This window comes from Oxyura jamaicensis, chromosome 1, assembly GCF_011077185.1.
Source record: "Oxyura jamaicensis isolate SHBP4307 breed ruddy duck chromosome 1, BPBGC_Ojam_1.0, whole genome shotgun sequence".
NCBI classification, from domain to species: Eukaryota; Metazoa; Chordata; class Aves; order Anseriformes; family Anatidae; genus Oxyura; species Oxyura jamaicensis.
In genome coordinates, this window is record NC_048893.1 from 176,536,487 (window position 1) to 176,551,138 (window position 14,652).

General features: G+C 38.2%; 2 long non-coding RNA genes across 5 annotated transcripts in view; one reads left to right on the top strand and one right to left on the bottom strand.

The window, feature by feature from the left end:
- Positions 1 to 5,214, bottom strand: part of LOC118165342 — a 37,419-nt gene extending 32,205 nt beyond the window's left edge. The window contains exon 1 of the long non-coding RNA XR_004749998.1: positions 4,825 to 5,214. This is a non-coding gene — a long non-coding RNA (uncharacterized LOC118165342). The remainder of the gene's footprint in view (positions 1 to 4,824) is intronic.
- LOC118165326 overlaps positions 1 to 14,652 on the top strand; it is a 31,477-nt gene that overhangs the window by 15,441 nt on the left and 1,384 nt on the right. For 2 of the 4 annotated variants that reach the window (XR_004749990.1, XR_004749996.1), the window contains one exon: positions 7,135 to 7,477. The exons of 1 other annotated variant lie outside the window; for it this stretch is intronic. This is a non-coding gene — a long non-coding RNA (uncharacterized LOC118165326). Of the gene's footprint in view, positions 1 to 4,841; positions 4,859 to 7,134; positions 7,478 to 14,652 lie in introns of those variants that run through there. One more of the 4 variants, XR_004749994.1, reaches the window with a different exon arrangement.

A 14,652-nucleotide genomic window follows, 5' to 3' on the forward strand; every position in this document is an offset into this window, starting at 1 on the left:
CTTGTTTCTTAGAATAGAATAACGATTAGCCTTTGGTCACCATTTTATGTAATTTAGGTGACCTTTAAGATGGCAGAAGGCTGCTTATCACCAGTGTCATCTGCCACAGTTTTGTGAATGCAGCTTTTTATGTGCACAAATCCCAGCTGCTACTGGTCTTGAAAACTCCACTTATCTTGGACCAGCTGGGGCCAAAATCCAACCTGTGCAAAATTACAGCTTTTCTGTAAATAGAAGTCTGTTGGTGATAAGTTTTCAAACATGAATCAAATGCAAACTTGTCCCATTTTCCTAAATCTGCAGATTTGTTTATTTATTTATTAACCCTCTGCTTCTGTTTGTTCCTTTACCTGGCAGTAGTAATGTTATGGGTGGCCAGATCGGTTTTACTTGTTTTGTTTGCAGACCTGTGGGCAAGGGGAATGCCAGTTTGCTGCTACTTCAGAAAGCTAAAATAGCAGGCCCTAAATTTAATCTTGTGTGGAAATCAGATAAAGTAGCAGGAATGTTTCACACAGCAAGCAGAAGGTTTGGACAGAGGGAGGAAGTAGAGGACAGCATTGTACCTTTGAAATGGCTGGAATGGTTTCCAAGCTGTGGGCCACAAACCCCTGATGGGCTACAAGGCTATGGTAGGTTGCCCAGCTGTTTGGCTAAACCACTTTTAATGGTGTTTAAAATAGTGTTTTCAATTAAAAGTTTGATCAGATGGATGTGTGCTGGTTTGTGAAATATTAGGGGCTGACAACAATCTGTTGTCCCAGACTGTTGGGATCCACTGCTCAGGAGTGTACGAAAAGGTAGAGAGCTCTCCCTCCCTACTCCTCCAGCCTCAGATAGGCTGTCAGCAACAGCAAGAGGTTCCCAGAAGGGAGCCAGGAAGAGCAGTCTGGCAGCATTAACCCCTCTGTCCCGACCACATCCTCCCCAGGAACTTGTAACAGAATTGTTTTGTTAGTCATTGCATTGTCCTTGAGTATCACTAATTGTCTTTGCTGCCTCTCTTTTCATATACGCTCACAACTAGTAGATGTAGTTTCCTGACAAGAAAGTATTGGGTCCCCGTCAGACAAAGATTAGACTTCTCAGCTTCATCAGATGAAAATTTATCTGTCTTTGAATGCATATCTGATTTCTCAGTGTCAGAAAAAGAAATTATTACATTTCCTATCATTATTAACAGGCATAAGCTTTCCTTATGAGCATTAGCATGTCTACATACAATATCTGCTCGTTACTCTAAAAAAAATGCCGCTTCTATTTGACCAACCTCTTTTAGTTTACATAAGCTCCCTGAATGGTGATTTTATGTTGCAGAAATCTTCCTTGTCCTCACATCAGGCCTCCTATTACTTTTATTGTTTTTCTATTGAAAATTTTCCAGAATTGTAAGGTATTAGCAGTGCTTTTAGTTGCCCTTGACACAGGTTACTCTCTGTTGTCCTGAGTACTAGGCTGGCACATCCGTAAATAATTTGCAGAGATCGTGGCTTTTCCAATGCATTGTTCATCTTAGCAACTACGGTGGTGTTGAATTGAGAAACGCCAAATTATAAACCTTACTCAAATGATATAAATGTGTTTTTCTGGAAAAAAAATAGTTGTCTAAATGTAAAATTAGACTGTAGCACGTGTATTTTACAAAATTTAAACAAAATACTATAAACAAGTTACTGACAATCACGTTCTAAAAGGAATTAGTTTGGCAGGGTAGCATGCTCTTTGTAACTTTTTTGTTCCATATTTCTTATTTGTGTGATACTTACATGGGAAATGAGGGGTTTTGTGTATGCTTTATGTTATTATTATTCTATTACTGTTGCTAAATATCTGTTGCTGTTAGGACTTTCAGTGTTCTGAGTCGTGTGGTACGTATGGTTGATTTGTCTTGTTCAGATGCTCAGGGTTAAGGCGGATATAAGGTCAGGAGCTGGGGACGGGGGTCAGGATGAGGTTTCTGTGGGGGTTGGAGTGGTCACTGTTGGGTAGATGTGTTGGGGTCAGCTGGAAGTCACTTTACCCAGAACATGGCAACATCCCTCTATCTGCCTCTGGCTGGCTTCACACATTCCCCATCCATTCCCTCCCTGTGTCTCTGCAACCCCAGCTTCTTGTCCAGTTTCTGCACGTTACGCTGTTACATGAAAACCCTACTTTCCTGTGAGCTCCACGAACAATTACACATGCAAACACAAAAGGTCCAACGAATCCGTCCCACCTGAAGCTTCTCTTCAGTCTTGCCATTCCTGCCTATGGGGTTCTGCTCTGCAGGTGCAGACAGATAACAAAGGGGTGCTGGGTGCAACATAATGCCTTTCCTTCACAACACAGTTTGCATCTTCTCCAAGTGGGCCATAGCCCATCATTTGAAACCTGCTGATCAAGTATTAATTCTTTAATTCCTTTTCATGTAGTAATCATTAAAAAGGTGACTTTTTTTTTTTCTTTTTCTTCCACATGTTGAAATAATTTCTTTACAGTCTTACAAAGAAGCAGAAAACTTTTGGATTTCTAGACCCCGGTCCCTTCTGATTTGCAATTCTCTCTGATTTACAACCTTGTTAAAAAAATCTAGTGGACAATCGCACCTGCTGGTCATAAGCTGAAGCCTTCTGACAGGATGCTTCCTTTTTAATTACTATTTTGCAGACCACTTAAAAGCTCTTTATGAAGCCTAAAGAGTCTGCAGAAAGATTGAGAGCCACTCTCTTAGGGGATCCCCTTAAATGCAGGTTGATTTTTTTAATGCATTTTTTTCTATTTTTTTTTTAAAGCACAAATATTTCATAAGTCTTATTTATGATTTTTATAAGTCCTAAGATTTTCCTTCTTCATATATGATTACATACTTATGTCTGCAGCAAGCCAGAAGCTTGATTTCTGTATAAGTTTCAAATTCAGTAATTAATTAATACCCCTTTCAGCACCTGACAATACAATAGGTTATGTGGCAAGATCACCATAATAATAAAATAAAGAATACTTCGTTGTTGTTGTTGTTAGAGGGTATGTTTCTGTGGAAAACTATTTTGGTATTTCTTTCTTGGATGGATTTTTATAGTGGCCACCCTTTCTGTGAGTTGAAATTCATTCCTAAAAATTGGCTCCGCTCTTGTTGCTTGTCATATGTCGTTTTACCTTTAAAGACTGCAGGAGCTCAGGACCACTGGGAGGTAACACCTTGAAGTCTTGGCACTATCCTCTACAAAGTAGCTGTTATACTGAGCTGACTTTCTGTTATCCTGTAGGTGAAACACCAAGTGTCGATACTATCTGTGAAACCATATTTGATATAACGGCTGTTACGTTGCTTTCACAAAGAAATCTTGTAAAGATAGATTTTGTGGTGAGAAGAGCTGGCCTCTGAAAATATGTGTCATGGATACAGGTAATAAATGTTGCTTGTGCATTGTTACAGGAGAAAAAGTATTTACGTTTGTGTTCAACACACTAGTCTTTTCGAGCTGCTTTTATCTCAAATATCTTAGCACTTACTGGGTATAAAGTATTTAATGACACGAATCGTTGCATTTGTTGAAGTATTCAGTGCATCATTTAAAATGGCTACTAAAGCAGAGAGGTGGAGGTTCAATCCTCCTAACAGCTAAGCATAAAAATAACAGAGATAATAATACGATTCCAGATCTGTAAAAATCATTGTTATGTTTTGCTGTGTGAGCAGAGCTCTCCACAGAATGCTAATCTCATTCTATTTTATCAGATTACAGTCACCTAAATAGATGTTTATTTCTAAACTTTATCCTGGTGATTTTATGGATTTATTTAGAAGTGGGAGAGCACAAACACTAGAATTATAAGTCATTACTCTTCAGCCATGCTAAACGCTTGCAGGGCGTGGTGTCCCACCCGAGGACTGGATCCATATAGTCCTTTTAATTTTTGGAATTTCAGGAAATGTGCAGGTGAGTAGGGAAAAGCAAATGTGAAAGGGAAAAAAATAAAATGAAGAGAAGGAAATTTTCCCTCCTTTACAGAAGGAAGGGAGAGATGAATAACAATGTAATGAGCATAGGAGAAATAACAGGATGAAAAGGGAGGAGTCAGGTAAGTGCTTACACTACTGTTTTCTGTGTAGTGCTCAGACTTCCTGGGCTTTATGCTTGCACAGAAAACAGATAGAGGCTTCTGCGTTCCGACTAACTGCTGTGCTGTGCTGAACTTTACTCTCTGCATTTTTGTTTTAGCATGGTTGCTTCTGAGGAAGGCTTTAAATTGACTTTGTGGGGCAACCCGAATCACATTCTGCTAGAAAATAATGACTCTCTCCAAGCTCTGTCTTCCTCTGCTAGCTCCCTCAAACGATGTGGGAAGTAACAATGATAAAATATAGCCATTTTTTGGATGTGTTTTTCTGATGTTAATTCCTGTCACCAGCGCTGCGGCAGGGGACAGGCAGGCTGTAACACTGAACAGTGGCAAAAATTCCGTGCAAAACCTAGTTGCAGTAATGCTGAAAATGAAAATTGGTCTCAGTTTTGAAGTTCTTGTCCGTATCATGTTTGGGACCCTTCATTGTAGATCGAATGTGCAGAGCTAGTACTTTTTATGCTGTCCTCAAAGAACAACATGAAATACAAAGATTTTCTGCTGTCCTCAAAGAACAACATGAAATATAAAGGATTTTCTAAATCAAAAGCTTTATCCATCTCTACATCAGTTTGTCAGAACTTAAATGGAAAATGAGACTGAATGAGAAACTATTCTAAAAATATTAACTCTTAACAGCTAATTCGTCATTATTCAACTGGACTAAGCAACATCAATTCATAAGCAAATGTAGGTGCAGAACAATAGACTACTTACGTTGGCTTTCATTACAGGTTAGACATCAGCGGACGGATTTCATCCATAATCTGTAATGAAATAAAAGAAATTAGGAAGATGGCGAAAAAGGGTGAACTCAGTAATTTGTTCATTTATGTCTTTGGTTGCTGCATGTTTCCCTTGAGTATATACAGTATCAGAGAGGAGTAACTGTTTAGGGAAAGTATGTAGGTTTTTTACAGTGAGCAGTTAACTAATATTTATATAGTGAGTATAACTGGTCTTTGTGAGTTACCATGCTAAAAAATGTGTTTAAATACAGAGATAAGGACCTCCTAATTTCTTAGATTTGCTTGGTGGTACGCATGAAACACTTTAACTGTCCACCTGAGTAACAACTGAGTGTAGCTGAGCCCTGAGCTGACGTACAGCAGAGCAGCATCCCTGCAAAACTGCCCAGCAGAAAGAGTGACAATGGGTGGAGCCTTTCCGGCACCGATTCACAATTACTTATTGGAGCGGTTACATCTGCTTCTTGGAAGGTAGAACAGCTCTGTATTAATTTCTGCTAATGGAGAGATAAATACAGGTCTGCATAGGAGCATTGCTATAAATTGCTGATTCCCTTTCCTGTGCAGTGTCTGTGTCATACAAGAGAATCGGTGTAGCAGTCTTTAAGGGCACCCAGTGAAGAAGATAAGAAGACTGAAAAACTGACGTAGCTGTACTCTGTGCTCATTCAAAAAGGAAATTGAAATGAAAAGCAGACGCAACTTTGAGAAGTGCTAAATATGAGACTTCATGCTGTATATTTAGCCCTTACCGTTATGTTGTTTTGCATTAGTGTTCTACTGTTTTCTGTTAAAAAAAGGCAGTGATTCTTTGTCTGAGGTAAACTCTTCAGTGCAAATTCACATTCTGAGTGGGTTAATAATGAGATTTTAAAGATGTCACAATTTTATTGTAACTGATAATTCTGTGTTGTCTTCATAACATAGCAGGCAGGACCAGGGCGACTTTATCCTGATAAAATCATTAAAAAAACATTGTGTGTGCATGACCATTAGATGCATAGGTCTCCAGTGAGATATGAATCGCACAGTCCCAGGATTACGTCTCAGACTTTCTGTACTAAAAAAATAAGTCCACACGGTGAACTGTCCCACTGGAGCATATTGCCAACTGCCCAGATCAGTGCCCAGGAGGAAGCTACCTTTCCCATCCTCTTCTCTGATTATTTATGCTTTACTAGTGCAGTCTGTAAGATCAGAGTCTTGTTTTTGCATCTGGGTTGGCAGTCAGGTGAAGGTGCTAGAAAGAAGTTATCCCTGCAGACTTGCTCCACCCTGAAGCTCCTGCACACAGATTGGACCACATACCAATATTAAAGCCAGCCTGTTGCCCATGACTCCTGTATTTAATTATAGTTCTTTTAAAGTAACCATTATAATGTAAGTATTCTATGTGTAACCATAGGTTTTCAACATTTTTTTCAGAACAGTATTTACTGTATTTTGTGGCAAATTACTGAAATATCAGCACTGTCAACTTAATTATCAGATAGATGTGATACTTCCTGAATCAGGTCTTAATGTTGGGAATGTAGAATCCCAGTCATGCTGCACTTGGATTTTTACTTAGAGCAGATGAACTTAGAGCCCCAGTAGTACATGCTTAGGCCTAATAGAAAAACAAACTTTCTTTTGACTGGGTCAGATTATTTTTTGCGTGCTTAATATAGTAAACATGAATAACATTCAGTAATAAAAATACTAATGTGGCACAAACCTACCACATGTTCTATGCAGATGAAAGTCATTAGTAAATTTTCTTTGTTCAGAGCAAATGAAATTGAAAATGTGTTGCCTCTCGTATCATTTTAATCCAAACGTTGTTATGTTGTTAGCTGGAAGTGCTCAGTGCTACTAGGTTCAGAAATACCTAGTAAACTTTGAGAAATTAATTTCAAGTATGTGATTCAGAGTCTGAGATAGAAACCTTAGGATGGGATGAATCGCCCTCTGGAGGTGTCCGTTTCAGTCTACTGACTTCACAGGAATCCTGCTCTGAACCGACTAGCTCAAACTGAAAGTGAAGTGAGTGGACTGTCACCTTAGGAGAGGGACAGTAGCATTTCATACCATACTAGGTCTTTTCTGTAGACATTTCTTTTTGCTAAGAATAACTGCGTATTCCTCACCTTTATTTCTCAGTGTTCTTCTTGTGCCATTTATAAAATGAATGAATACAATTGTTAGCTACTATTTTTTTTTTTTTTTTTCCCCGTCCTTTTTCATCTTATTATCTTCTCTTTCCCTTTCCCCTTGTTTTTCTTCTCTTACTTTTTAGCTACCATCTCTTCTGAAGCTTTTCATTTGCTACCTCTCTGACCATCCTGCCTCCCCTGATGTAGACAGCATTGTCCTAACTTCTGATCTGGAAGATTGCTGACCATTTCCTTTGATGCTGGTATCAGTATTTTCTGTGGGAGACACAGAAGAAGAATATGGCACTCCTGTGATTTTATTTTATTTATGGTTATGAATAGTCAAGAAGTATTGTTCTTCTGCTTGCAGATAAAGTGTGCTGGTTTCCTAATGAACTTGTAATTTAAAGATGTTTGTAGAAATGTAAGATCAAATGTGAAGAATATAAAATCCACATTAAAGTTATTTAAATGTAACAAAATACAGCACTAGTCTTTACTTTTAAAAAATGGAGACCTACATGGCTCACTTGCAAAAAAATGGGATATATTTTGAAAGTTGTGGAATGGTAAATTTTGACTTATTAAAGATAATTTTATTTTCCTTTTTCCTATGGTAATAGCTTCCTGATTCATACCTATTGTTAACAGTCCCTCCTTCTATTAAGTTTGTTTCCTTCTCTGTCTTCTCTTCTTTTTTAGTTCCTTTTATTAGCTTAAGTTTCCTGTTCCTTTTTGCACTGGACTTTCCTAACTCTCTTGGTTCAATACCAATCCATTTTTCTCTCAAGTTTACATCCATTTGCCTAAAATATTGCCTTAGCATGATCATATATATTGGTAATAAACACTGAACAGATCTGCTGTTTTAGGACTTGCAGTAAATCAGCTAAAAAACAACAACTCAGTGACAGCATTTTATGTTTTTTATGCCACACATGCCTTCATAGGATCAGAGTACCTTGCCTTCTACATCAATGGAATAATAATTATGGACAGTCATAAACATTCCTGTAAAAATGCAGACTTAAGGTACTTCTTCAATATAGGATTGCTAACTTGAAAAGATCATCTGAATGACAGCAAACATACTGCATTCAAAAATGGTATGGCAGAAGTTGTTAGATTTTATTTGCAGGTAGATTAAAGAGAAATGCTAGTGGAAAAAGTGCTTTATTGACAATAATGTAAGCAGATAAAGTAAAAAAGAAAAAGACAACTAGAAGGTGTACATCCATAAAATCAGTTTTTTGTTTGTTTGTTTGTTTTCAAATCATGTTTTGTTATAGCAGGAATCTTTATTAAAAGTTAATGTTTTCTGAGGGGAGATACCTGCATATTTTGTTATCTTTACTAAATGTTCTTCGCCCAATCTGAATTCCTTGGATTTGAGATAGTACAGTAAAAGAAATGCTAAGTGCATGATAAAACATCAATAGTGATGTTTGGAACTTTTTTGTTTAGATACGTAAAATATGGTTTGAAGCCTCTTCTTAGGGTAGCTTACAGGAATAATACTAACTTACTCCAAAATTATTGCAGGTGTAGCTGAGAATATCATTTCTGATGCCCTGAAGTTTTTAACAAATGTAGTTTTAAGCAGGATATTGCATAATTCTGAGTCCAATAAAAATGAACCCTTTTTGCCAGATTCATTTTCTGAGCATGAGGATGACAATTATATACAAGAAGTAGAAAGCAGAGGAAAAATGGACTCTTCAAAGCAGTTATATGGATGGAGAGTCTTTGTTAGGTACAGTAAGTTTTCATTAGAATAAGTCAACGGCAATTAGTTTTATAGAAAAAGAACCATGTGAAAATTATACACGAAGCGAGGAGAAAAGATCGTTAAAAAACATGTAAACTCTATTAGGATTTTCTGGGGTATATCCTCAAATGGTATGAATTGGCATGCACACAGTGAAATCATCACTGCCTACTGAAATTGTGTCCTTACTGAAGTTCTGTCCTTTTTATTAACTGTATAATACAATAACAGAGCCTGAAATAGTCTGTTACATAGTAGTTGTATCAATTTTACAGCAGAGTAGTATTGGAATAAGTTATTACCATGAGAAATAAGAGTTTTAATTTTTCTTAATTATGTGGTATAATGTTTATTATTTTTAGATGGAAACACATCAATCTGACCTGAATTAGCACAGGAGAATAAACTTTGGTTATGAGAATAGTGTATTGGTATCACTTAAGTTAAAAAACTATTTCTTGTTTTATAGTACTATTGTCCTAAAATTTAGGGTTGTAAATTGAAGATAAAATTAGTTATACATTCAAGTTTATGCATTTTTGCTTTGCAGTTTTTGGTGATTATGTCTCAGTAAAAATAACCAGTTAAAATGCCTATCTCTTCAATATATGAAGAATAGCGAGGAAAGCATAGCTGGAAATGCTAACAAACCAGGAAAGGTTTTTCAGCAAATAAATGAATGTAGCTATAGGGAAGCACTTGCAAGAGAAGAATAAAGTTGCGTGAACATTGCAACGTTGAGATGTGAAAACATACATCATCGAGAAAGTCCTGCAGGAAATAATCATGTGAAATTAGGTATTTCTGTTCGTAAACACAGCTTAGGTACATGTGGTCTTGAGAGGTGCAGTGCCACGACCAATTCCATGAAATGCTTTGTGACTGCATTGCAAACAAGTCTGGCTAAGACGTAAATAGAATATAACTACCTGTTTCTATATAAGGAAGCTAAGGTGAGGGAAGCATAATTTATAAAAACAACCACACTGCGTCCAGTTCCTGCAATTCACATGGCTGGCGTGTGCAGAAATAATTTCACAAATGAAAATGGAAGATGAAATATCCATGAAGATGGTGAGGAAGGTTTATTTCTTGTGGCTTTCTCTTGGATTGTGAGGAAGGATGCTGCTATGTATATGAAAATAAGTGTGAAAAGCTTCAAAGAGGAATTTGAATGACATGCAAGAAATGTTTCAAAATAGGCTACAGGAGGATATTTCTGTATAGTACTTAAAATAACCAGAAGAACTAATGACAATTTAGTCCTGGATCTGATCACGATCAGGAAAAAAAAATCTAAAATGAAGATCTTATGAATGTAGAATACTTTTGCTTTAATAGAGAGACCAGAAAAACAGTAATCACACTGTGAAAATCACTGACAGAAAGCTGAAGAGTTTAAAAAGTCATAGCAGAAACTGGTTCAGCAATAACGTTGCAATAAAATAAGAGTAAGATTCCCCTGAAAATAAGTGTTTAGTGAAGTCAAATGCAAAATAATAAAGTAAGAGCTCGAAGAAGGAACTGGGAATGGGAGCTGTAAGCTTGCCATCAGGCAAACATAAAATATACCTGGACTATGTGATGCTATCTGAGAAAGCCTAATTACCTGCTTAATTAGGATCATTTTGCTAGTGTAATCTTAAAATAATATAATAAAAGAAGAAACACTAGAAATCAGATTCTTTTCAACCTGTAATTTTTCTCTGTTTCCAATAGAGTAACAGTGAATAAAAGAAAATCTGAGACCCCTGTCTTCAGATCATATCATATCCATGGAAAGGTAGTTGAAGAGACAGCAAACAAAAACTGCAACTGAAAATCCAGAAAAGTGTCTGAAAATATTAAGGGCCCAGATTCTGTGCTCCTGTTCTGCCCGTGGAGGCAGCGCAAAGTTGCCAGGATCCGTTCCTGCTGACCAGGCTGAGAGTTCTCCCGCTGCGGGGAAGTCGCAGCCAGCCTGAAGCTGATCCACGCCTCTCCCATGCCAGCAGCTCTCGTCCTCGGCACACGTTTGGGAACAGGAGCATAAGAAAGTACGCCAAGTCTCTACCGATTTTCAGCTGCCTTTATTTTCTTAGGTGGCATCTGTGCTAGAAAAGAAAAGGGGCCACACAGCCCAGTCACGAGTCGGTAGCGTGTTACAGCTTGTATTCCCGTGGCTAACCCTTCCGCACTCCCGAAGGTAGGGGGGCGATTGTTCTTACCGCTGACTAAAAGCAGTCCCTAACCCATATCTAACTCCCCCGTCCCACATCTTGCCGTGCCTTAACCTGAGTGCTCCTTGGCCTGGGCCCTCTTTATCAGGGACTGTAGTGACAAGGGACAGAGTAATGGCTTTAAGCTAAGAGAGGGGAGATTTAGACTAGATGTTAGGAGGAAATTCTTCACTCAGAGGGCGGTGAGGCCCTGGCACAGGCTGCCCAGAGAAGCTGTGGATGCCCCATCCCTGGAGGTGTTCAAGGCCAGGCTGGATGGGGCTTTGGGCAACCCGGTCTGGGGGGAGGTGTCCATGCCCATGGCAGGGGGAGTGGAACTGGGTCACATTTACAGTCCCTTCCAACCCAAACCATTAAATGATTCACTCTGTGATTCATACCAAAGAGCATGGTAACTGTTAAACACCACGGATTTTTACATGGTAGAGCTCAAGCATGTCCCTGGGCCCTTTTTAGCCCAGTAATACAGATGTAACCTTATGAACCACATCCAGTTGGCAATAATTACAACTGGACTAGCCTGCTCGAAATTAAAATTTTAATGGCCTGAAAACGAGTAATCTACAGTTATCCATCAGACCACTGTTGTTTCTACTTGAACAGAAATGTCAATGAATGTAAATTCTGATGTAATCTGTGATTTAAGGAAAGAAAGCATAGAAAATCAGAAAATAAATCAGTAAGTTAAGAAAGTCAGAGGAAAACAGCAAAAGGTAAAGCAGTACTTAACTAATGTGGAAGCGTTTTTAAATGGAAACTGGAAAGCTGGGTAAATGCGTGAATATTCTTTTCGCAGAAGCACATAAGTGAATATTCTTTTCACATATTCTTTTACAATAAAGAAGTTAGTGTGTGACCATTTGGGTAAAGAGTTTTGGTTCATTACTAAAAAGCATTTTGGGTCCTACCTCCATGGACCTCCTTGTAGGATAAAAGCCTGGCACATAATGCCTTTGGTTATGGTATTTGGAGAGACGGAGACTTTGGAGAAGGACCTGATGCTGAAGTGGGCACCCTTGAGAAGAGTGACCTCATCCTGCACATGATGCAATAAGTTCTTTACTGAATATTTATACAGATTTCAGAAAGGGATATGCAATAATATCTTGGGATTAATATAATCTCTGTATTACTTGGACAGTTTTCCAGTATGTGATGTAATTACTATTAGGTTCCAGGTCATATTTTGACCCAGTGAGGTCACCAGTTGTTTTTGTTATTGTTTCTGATTTTACAGGTTGTGGAGAGCTCTGTGCAGGACACACAGAAAGGGGAAATAAAATTACATTCACAGACTACTTTAAGACCTGGGATTAACTGCTTAACTTTGAAGACAGAAAAAAAAAAGGAAAGGAAAATGTGGCAAATCGGACAATATCAGAACATGAGCTGTTAGCATTTAGTTGAGTATTGTCATTTAAGTTGCTCAGATGTAGAGGAAATAAACTGTGCAAATATGAGCTATATGCAGATTCTGAAAGGGCGTCAGCTCCTCTGGTGAGTGCTGAGGATCTCTACTGCCTACTTTAGTTTGCAAAGTCAGTTCTTGAAATAGCTGTCAAAAGTGTGGTAAACTCAAATAAGGTATCAGAATGCCATCGGGTTTATGAGAAGAAAGCTGTCCCTTTTTATTTGTATGTTACACTTGAAAATACATACAATTAAGGCACTAATGAGTTTTAGATCTGTATTATGTCGTGCTGTTATAACCACGCCTATAAAGCTCGAGGCATTCTGGTATGGAGTGTCACAGAAGAGCACAGCTAAATGCAAAACAAGGCAACCACTCATGAAAACTTGCTAAATTTACTGAACGTATGTAACCCCCAAACAAAGTGATTTTAGTTGGTTAAAGATTCTTTATAGATATTACTGACTAAATTCAGACAGTATATGAGGGACATAAATAAATAAATGGGGCAAACATTTAGGATGCTGTAGATCAAAGGAAAATGGCCAGAAGTTGAGAAGGAAAGTCAGGAGTAGGTGTTCGGAAACAATCTAATAGGAAACAATTCTTAATGTAACACCGAGAAGCAAACAGCCCATGATAACAGCTATTCAGCAATAAATTTGTCTGTAGAACAAGTAGAATAATTTGTCTGGAGAAGCAGTCCTGAAGAAATGCAGGACTTCCCTAGAGCTTTCTGGAGGAACAAACTGGCCTTTTCTGGCTTTACTGCATTGCCATCATCTGGATGTGCAACATGATGGGAACTGTGTTGGGAAAAAAGCACTTTTACAATGTGAACGCATAACTCTGTATCCTTGACTTGCGCTGGCTTCGGTAGAGTTCTGTTCTTGCAAACAGTAGAAATTACATGTTTGAAAAGGCAAGAGGATATCAATGTGAAGTATAAGAAAGTAGAATTGCATAGATGGAGGAAAAAAAAAGCAAAGCAAATATCACATTTATTACGTATCTGGCTGAAAAAATGTGTTCTGTCTTGCACTGACCTTGTAATTTTGAAATGCAAACACATTATATAAAATCCTAATACTGTGATCCCTTCAAGTGCAGTTTTAGAAAATAGCATGAAACAAACAAAATACTTGAAGTTGTTCACTTCTTTCTGAACGCGTTACATACTCTGAACCTAATGTCTCAAATGCTGGAACTTAACAGTTCCTGTTTTAAGGAAAAAAGTAATTTTATGACTTCTCTGAAAAGAGATAGGGGAAAATATTACAGAATGTAGCACAGGTAAGACTGCCTGCTGGAGAAGTGTTCATAAACTGCTTCTGTGCTCGCTGTGAATGCGTTCTGTGCCCATCACTCACTCCTGCTTAAATCATTCCTTGCTGGGGGACGCCTCTCTCTTACTCCCAGAGAAGTGGGGGGACATTGTTTGGGGGAGCTGCTAAGCTGGGATATGGCTGGGAGGAGGTGACTACCTCAGAAACTGGCTGAAGAGCAGAGGAATTGTAAGCAGGCTTTTCCCGAGATGAGGAATGGGTGGCTCTGAGCTGGGAGCTCTTGAGCTCTTTGTCATCGAGAGCACACCTAGGTATCATGGGATGGGGATCTTTGGCAGATGGGTAGGTTAATTTGGTTACAAAGAACTACTAAATTTCAGGAATTCATTATGAAACTACCCTATGAATAGACTATATGAATATTAAAAAGCAAAACCAAACCGTAGAAACCACTTCTTAGAAGAACTTTCATATGTGACTGTGGTATAGCTGCATAGTCTGTGCAAGTGAAGTAGAGCAAAGAAGCAGAAAATCTGGGCTAGATGTCACAAACCGCTGCCCAGTTTTCCACTTTTTTCTTTCTTTCCAAGGAAATAATTTGGAGATTCCTGGGATAAACTAGCTTTGGTTTTAAAAAAAAGTAAAGAGGCTAGATTCTCTAAAGGCAGGCAGCTGGAAATAAACGTGAAGAAAGACAGCCACTGCAGCATTTAAAGCACTTTGATCTGTTATCTTACATCCTTTGTTTTATTTTATTTGGTCCAGAATATTTCGGCTTTATTCAGACAAAACTCATATTGAAAACAGTGCGGAACGTGACATGTGTTTACCACGAACTAATGATCATGTAATCATCAAAAGGGACTCCACTGCACATTTTAGCTAGCAGCATTTCTCTACCTCTGATTCAGAAGGCGTTAATATCTGTTTGGAGACAGCAGAGAGAGAGACGGGCTTTGAGTCAAACCTCCCTTCTG